The sequence below is a fragment of the Trichechus manatus genome, unplaced genomic scaffold, assembly GCF_000243295.1.
Source record: "Trichechus manatus latirostris isolate Lorelei unplaced genomic scaffold, TriManLat1.0 scaffold00008, whole genome shotgun sequence".
Classification (NCBI taxonomy): Eukaryota; Metazoa; Chordata; class Mammalia; order Sirenia; family Trichechidae; genus Trichechus; species Trichechus manatus.
Genome location: NW_004443944.1, coordinates 8,052,015 through 8,058,504, shown reverse-complemented (window position 1 = coordinate 8,058,504; position 6,490 = coordinate 8,052,015).

Sequence of the window (6,490 nt, the reverse complement as noted above, 5' to 3'; positions counted from 1 at the left end):
TTCGTTTTATGCTACTATTCTGTGTTATGTTATGAGACCGAATCGTTTCAATAAGGCAAGCAACAGATTAAGAGAGATTCTGTGATTATACACTTAAGCTTGTTGAAATTAATTTATGAATTGTTTTTCGAGAAGGCTACTCTGATTGAAAACAAGATATTTTTATCTAATAAAGTTAGTAGGTGCCTATCTTGAGTTCACAGAGGTAGATACAGCAGTAGCAAAAACGACCAAAAGTATTTTTATTTTGTGATCACATGCAAGGATCATCCTTTGGAGTTTAGGGGAAGAAAAAATTGATCAGGTAAAATGTCAAGCTTATATTTTTAGGATTTTTTTTTTCCCGTTTATGAATCCTGACTCCTGGTTTCCACGAAAGATCACATCTCACTGCCTGCTCCCACTTGCTGTTTTTAAAAAGCCTGTGTACTCTTGGCTACTTTTACCTCAGATTTGACATTAGTCTCGTGCCTTTCCAGACCATTATTACAGAGGCTGTTGGGATACAGCATCGACTCAGCAACCCTTCACGTTGTCTTTGTTTCTTAAACTTTGAGCCAATAAACTACAAATGGCTGTTTGTGGATTTTTAAAATGTTTTTATTTTCTTTGTACATTTCCTTCTTCTCCCCCTCCCCCCCGCCATGCTTCAAAAGTAAAAAGCATCCACTCCCCAAATATGCCAGGTTACCACGCCTTAAAGCTGGTTCAGTAAATGTTTGTTGATTACGTCAAGCATAAAACCTCATAATCCAGTTATAAAGATGTTTTTATACATTTACATAATACTTTATCTTGATGACGATAAAACCGTCATCATAATTAGCACATTTTATATCTGGTCTCTAAAATGAACAAAAACGCCTGTCATAAAAGTGGAAGTTCAGTAGGAAGGAAACTGTGTCTTAAAATGAAGTGAAACTAGAACTTTTAACTGCTTGTCTGTAAGAATTCTGATTAAAGATAAACCACCATGTTTTGTTACGTCCTCTCCTGAAGTATAGCTTCAGCATAGGAAGAGGTTTTTGGGGCTTTTTGTTTGTCTTGGTTTTTGTTTTTAAGCTTATCATCAAAGTGAAACATTCTACTATTACAGAAATAAGTTAGCCCCGCTTCCCAGACAAATTGCACCCCATGTAAGTTCACCCGCATGGCAGAGCCTAGGGATTGGATATTTTCAGTGATTTATAATAATTAAATGAAGACAAGTCCCCTGTGTAACTCATTGTCCTTCAGGGCACTGCATGGGCTAAGTGTTTTTCCCTCCCGTGTATAGAGGCAGGCGCATGGACTGGGTTAAGCGTTCAGCTGTCGCCCTTGTACCTCCAGTTTTGTTGGTCCAGCTTTCACAGCTGCCCGGTCAGCTCTTCCCACTGGCTCAGCTTCACTAGAATTCAGAAGCAGATGCGGGCTGGAACAGGAGTGGGAGCGTGCGTGGCCGGCAGCTCAGCTTTCTGCCGTTGTCTCACCCCAGGCTTTTTCAGGGGGACAGGGCAGGTCTGTGAGCCAACCCTTTGGAGACTCCATTGCTGTTGATTATGAATAGTTCTTGCTCTTGCTTTAATGTCACATCTAGCTGATAATAGAAAACTCCCGGAGGAATAAACTCTTGAGGGCCTGGCAGTTTTTCCTTTGAAAATAGTGATGAGCACCACTTTCAGTTTTGCAAACCCATCCTATCCTGAGTTCTTGGTGAGTTATTCTTGTTGTTTGTTTCTGCAGTGTGAGGTCAGTTTTTTTGGCCCCAATAAAACTGAATTTATTAAACATGAATTTGGATCACTAAATTAATTTTCAAGAAATACAGGTGGTATTTCCAAGCGTGGAGAATATGCAGCTCGTAAGAAGTGCAGTTCTTACTGATTTTTGAAACTTTTTTTTTTCTCCACAGAAAGTTGTCTTTAAACTATTTATTTTAAAGGCTTTAGAAAGAGTGACAGTCACCCCGTGTTTTATGGAACAGGTGTACAAGTTGTTTGCCCAGGCCGGGTCCCTTTCCACCATCCCAGTGCTTTGTTTCTTCATGTCTTCCTAAAAACCGCAAATGATTTCTAACAAGTTATTAAAGTGGGACGTTTTCCTTTGTGAGAGCATTTTAAGGCTTCCATGTACTTTCTTTTCTTAAATTATCTTTCCTAGGTCTTACATATTTTAGTAATCCTTAGCCCTTTCATTTGAGTTCGAAACCACCCACCTGTGCCACAGTAGAAAAGCCTGGTGATCTACCTCCAAAAACCAGCCAATGAAAACCCTGTGGAGCAGTTCTCCTGTGTAATACCTAGGGTCGCTGTGAGGTGGAGCCAGCTTGATGGCAGCGGGTTTGGTTTTTAGTTAGTCCTTTCGTATCTGCCCCCTTTGAGTGGTGACACAATCATTAAAACACACACACTATCATTATCATAGAATTAAATAGGCTTTGTTTTAAAACACACACACACACTATTATTATCATAGAATTAAATAGCTTCCAAACCATGGAGAATATTTTTAAGATTATACATGCAATTTACTGAAATTTATGACTTGTAAGAGGTATAGAATATCATGTAATGGAAATAATTATCAAAGTTATGGTCAGAGATAGTGTTTTACATGATTTCCCCTTTATAAATGATAGAATCTTTACAATAACAGAAATTACTTCGCATAGTTCTCAGAATAGACATGTTTTTACATTTAATGTTTTTGCCCAGGCATAAAATATTCCCAAGTTGTTGTTTCAGAACACATTACTCTTCCTAATTAGAGCCAGTGTGTTTTTTCTCTTTTCTTCTTCCTGATCATTCTACAGTCCCCCCTCTCCCCGGCCCCAGCAAGCCTTAACAACCAAAACTAAAAGTCGACAATATAGGTTTGGTATCATGTATTACCACTAGAATACCTTATTTAAGAAGGGTCATTTTGCATTTGTTATGATGAAATTTAATTTGTTATAAAGACTTTGTGGGGGGTATTGGCAGCATCCCACAAAAACTACCTTCTTTTGCTGAATCTTATGCATTGTCTTAAAAAAGGGAATTCCCGTGGGTGAATAGAGACTGGATGGGCATCTTTAAAGGTGAACATAAAATATTTTGCCTTACGTTCTAGAATATCACTGTTTTAGAACATTAACAGTAGTTTAAGCAAAATAAACAATTTACTTAATACCCAAAGAAAGTTTTTCAGAACCCTTACTTTAAAAAAGATACTCATTACTACATTTCATACCAAAAACAAACCAAAACCCAAGTGCCATCAATTTGATTCCAGCTCATAGCAGTCCAATAGGACCGAGTAGGGCTACCACATAGGTTTCCAAGGAGCAGCTGGTGGATTCGAACTGCTGACCTTTGCATTGGCAGGTGAGCACTTTAACCACTGTGCCACCAGGGCTCCTGTTTACCTTATAGGGAGCCTAATATTTATAGGCGCTCTGGTGGCACATTGGTTAAGCACTCAGCTGCTAACTGAAAGATTAATGGTCCAGACCCACCCAGCAGCTCCATGGGGAGAAGACCGGCAACCTGCTCCTGTAAAGATTACAGCTTAGGAAATCCTATGGGGAAGTTCTCCGTAACGTGAAGTCGCTATGAGTTGAAAATCGACCCGATGGCACCTCAACAACAACATTTAGTTTACGGGGTAGGAAATGGCTTTGCCTCAGTCCCACCGTTTACTTGTTGGATTATCTTGGACTAGTACAGAACCTCCTCCCCGAGTCTCCATTTTCTCAGCTGCAGATGGGGTGTAAGGTGAGACCTACCTTGCTGCGGCAGGGAGGGGACCCAGGACCCGCTGGATGGATCACGTGGAGCCTGGCTCTGAGGAGGTGTCGTGCTGGGCACTCAAGGCTCAGTGCTCTGCCAGCCCTCCGAGTGAGCTCACCGACTCCTGCCCCGTCACTGTGACCCCAGACTGTGAATGTCAGGGTTCTCTCCATTTCCTGTTGTTGTCGTTAGGAACCATCAAGTCGATTCCGACTCACAGCGACCCCATGTGACAGAGCGGAGCTGCCCCATAGGGCTTCCTAGGCTGTGGTCTTTATGGGAGCATAAGTTTGCTCTAAAAAAGGCACTGTAGCCACAGCAGTGAAAATTGTGTGTCATTTTTGTTACCTCTGGGCTCAGAATGACGTCCAAGGCACCCTAAAAGTTCGTTTTTCTTCACCTATTTGAGGTTATAATATTATATTAGTGGGGCTGGTTTTGAATTCAGAGACTCTCCAGACCGTTGCCATCATGTCCGTTCCAGCTCCCAGCAACGCCGTCGGACAGAGAAGAACTGCCCCACAGGGTTTACGGCTGTCATGTTTTCGGGAGCTGACTGTCACATCTTTCTCCTGCAGAGTGGCTGGTGGGTTCAAACTGCCAACCTTTCAGTTAGCAGCCGAGTGCTTAACCACTGCACCACCAGGGCTCCTTTTTATACAAATAGTAATTGAGCAGCTGTTAAGCTCCACTGAAAATACATGTTATCACAACATGCTGATTCCTAAAATAAGAATAAATATATTTTTCGCTATTTTTAGAGAGGGAAACTATTTTAGGATATCCACTCAAAACAACCACAACAAATATAACACTTTCTTTTTTTATTAATGGCACAAAGTGAGAATCGAGGCCTTGGACGTGGCCTTGAGATAGACTTGGTTATCACATCTCGTGTGAGGAACTAGCAGATGGTGGCATTTTAAAAATCGACTTGATCTCATCCTTTGAAAATATTCCACTTCTATTTTCTTTGGCTAAACAGAAAGTGAGGACTGCTTTTGAGGGAAACAGATGCCTGTAACATCCGGTTTCAGAATATCACTAATGTTCCAGTACTTCTACTTTAAAACCGTACGGGGGCCGAAGAAAGTATTTTTTATTTTGGAATGAACACCTGCTTAGCCTGCCCTGCTCCCCATCCCTGCGTCCTTAATGAAACACTTACCAAATAGTGTTTCTCAGAGTCCGTGGGTGGGCGTGATCTTGGCAGAGACCACCCAGCCTGGCTTTTCCATCAGTTGCTTCCCTTTCAGCGGATCCGGCTTAAATCACACACCAGCGGAGCTGCTTGGCAGGTTTTGCTGCCCTTTCGTCCCTGGAGAATTTTCTTCTTGTTGATTCTGACTGCAGACTGAAAAACAGTTGATGCATTTGCTTCTCTGAGTATTTCTTCAGGACTGGGTCACCGCCTTCAAAAGCACAAGGAGCCAAGGACAGAAGACGCCTGACAAAGCAGAGTCGTTCCTGCCTTCTGAAAACTTCCAGGTGAAACCTTGAGCGGTTGAGGTCACGTTCTTGAAATGTTTGAGAAATAGGAGGCAGATTTTAGTTATCTGATCTTTTTGATTAAATCTTGTTTACTTGTTAAGTGGCAGTCAGAAAAATGCAGGTGTTTCAGCGTGGCTCTAAGAGAACCCTAATGCTGGGACGCAGAGCTCCGCCAAGAGGTGGGTCTGTGCCATAGCACACTGCCAAGGAGGACTCTTCCCACTCCACCTTTAGTAGACGCTGCTCTTTCATTCTTCTCCACTTGGACGGATACTTGTCCTCTGAACATTCTTCCTTTTTATGGTTTTTAAATTTTCTCTCACTTGCTGTACTCTTTAGGGTTAGCATAGACAGATGTATTATTTTCACTACAATAAAAAAAGAATAATTAATAAAGAGAAATGGAGTCCTGGGCTGCTATATTGTGCTGAGCAAAACAAGTCAGACACAGAAGGGCCAATATGGTCTGATCGCACGTGTGTGAAATATCTAGAACGGGCAAGTGTGTAGAGACAGAAGCTTGGTGGTTCTCGGTGCAGGCAGGAGGGAGGGGAAGAGGGGGACTCGGTGGACACACTTCCCGTTCAGCCAAAAAAAAATGTTTTTCTTCAAATCATGCAGTGTGGCGGGCCTGGTGTTGTAGGGAGTGTGAATTTTATACAGCCTTTAGGGGAGCTGTTTGGTTTTAAATTTTAATTTCTTTCGTCCTGGTTTGAAATATTTCCTTTGGCTCTATTCTCATGCACCCATTCAGCAGTTATTTCCTGAGTGTCCCCCGTGTGCCGAACCCTGGGCCCAACACTGGGCTACAGTCTGAGCGATAAAAGCAAGAGCCCGCCCTCTTGGAGCTCACAGTCCAGTGGAGGAAACACGTGATTTCCAAAGTCAGTACACACACTGTCCACATGGGATCAGAGTGACAACAGCAACCCAAAAGGTCGGGAACCTGGGGCCAGGGTGTGTGTGTCAGTGGGAGGAACAACTCAGAGAAAGAAGGTGAGAATAGTCGCACAACTCAGAGGACGTAATCCGTGTCACCAAAATGTACACGTAGAAATGGTTGGACTGGTGTGTGGTCTGCTGTGTATATTCTCAACAACAGCAAAATAAATAAGAATTTTTTAAAGTCAGTACAGATGCACAGGCATGCATTCATTGACTATAAGCCATGAAATACTACGCGGGAATGAGGTTCTGTGACGGAGAATAACCGTGTCTCGGTGTGATTCCTGATTCAGAGATGCAGGCGG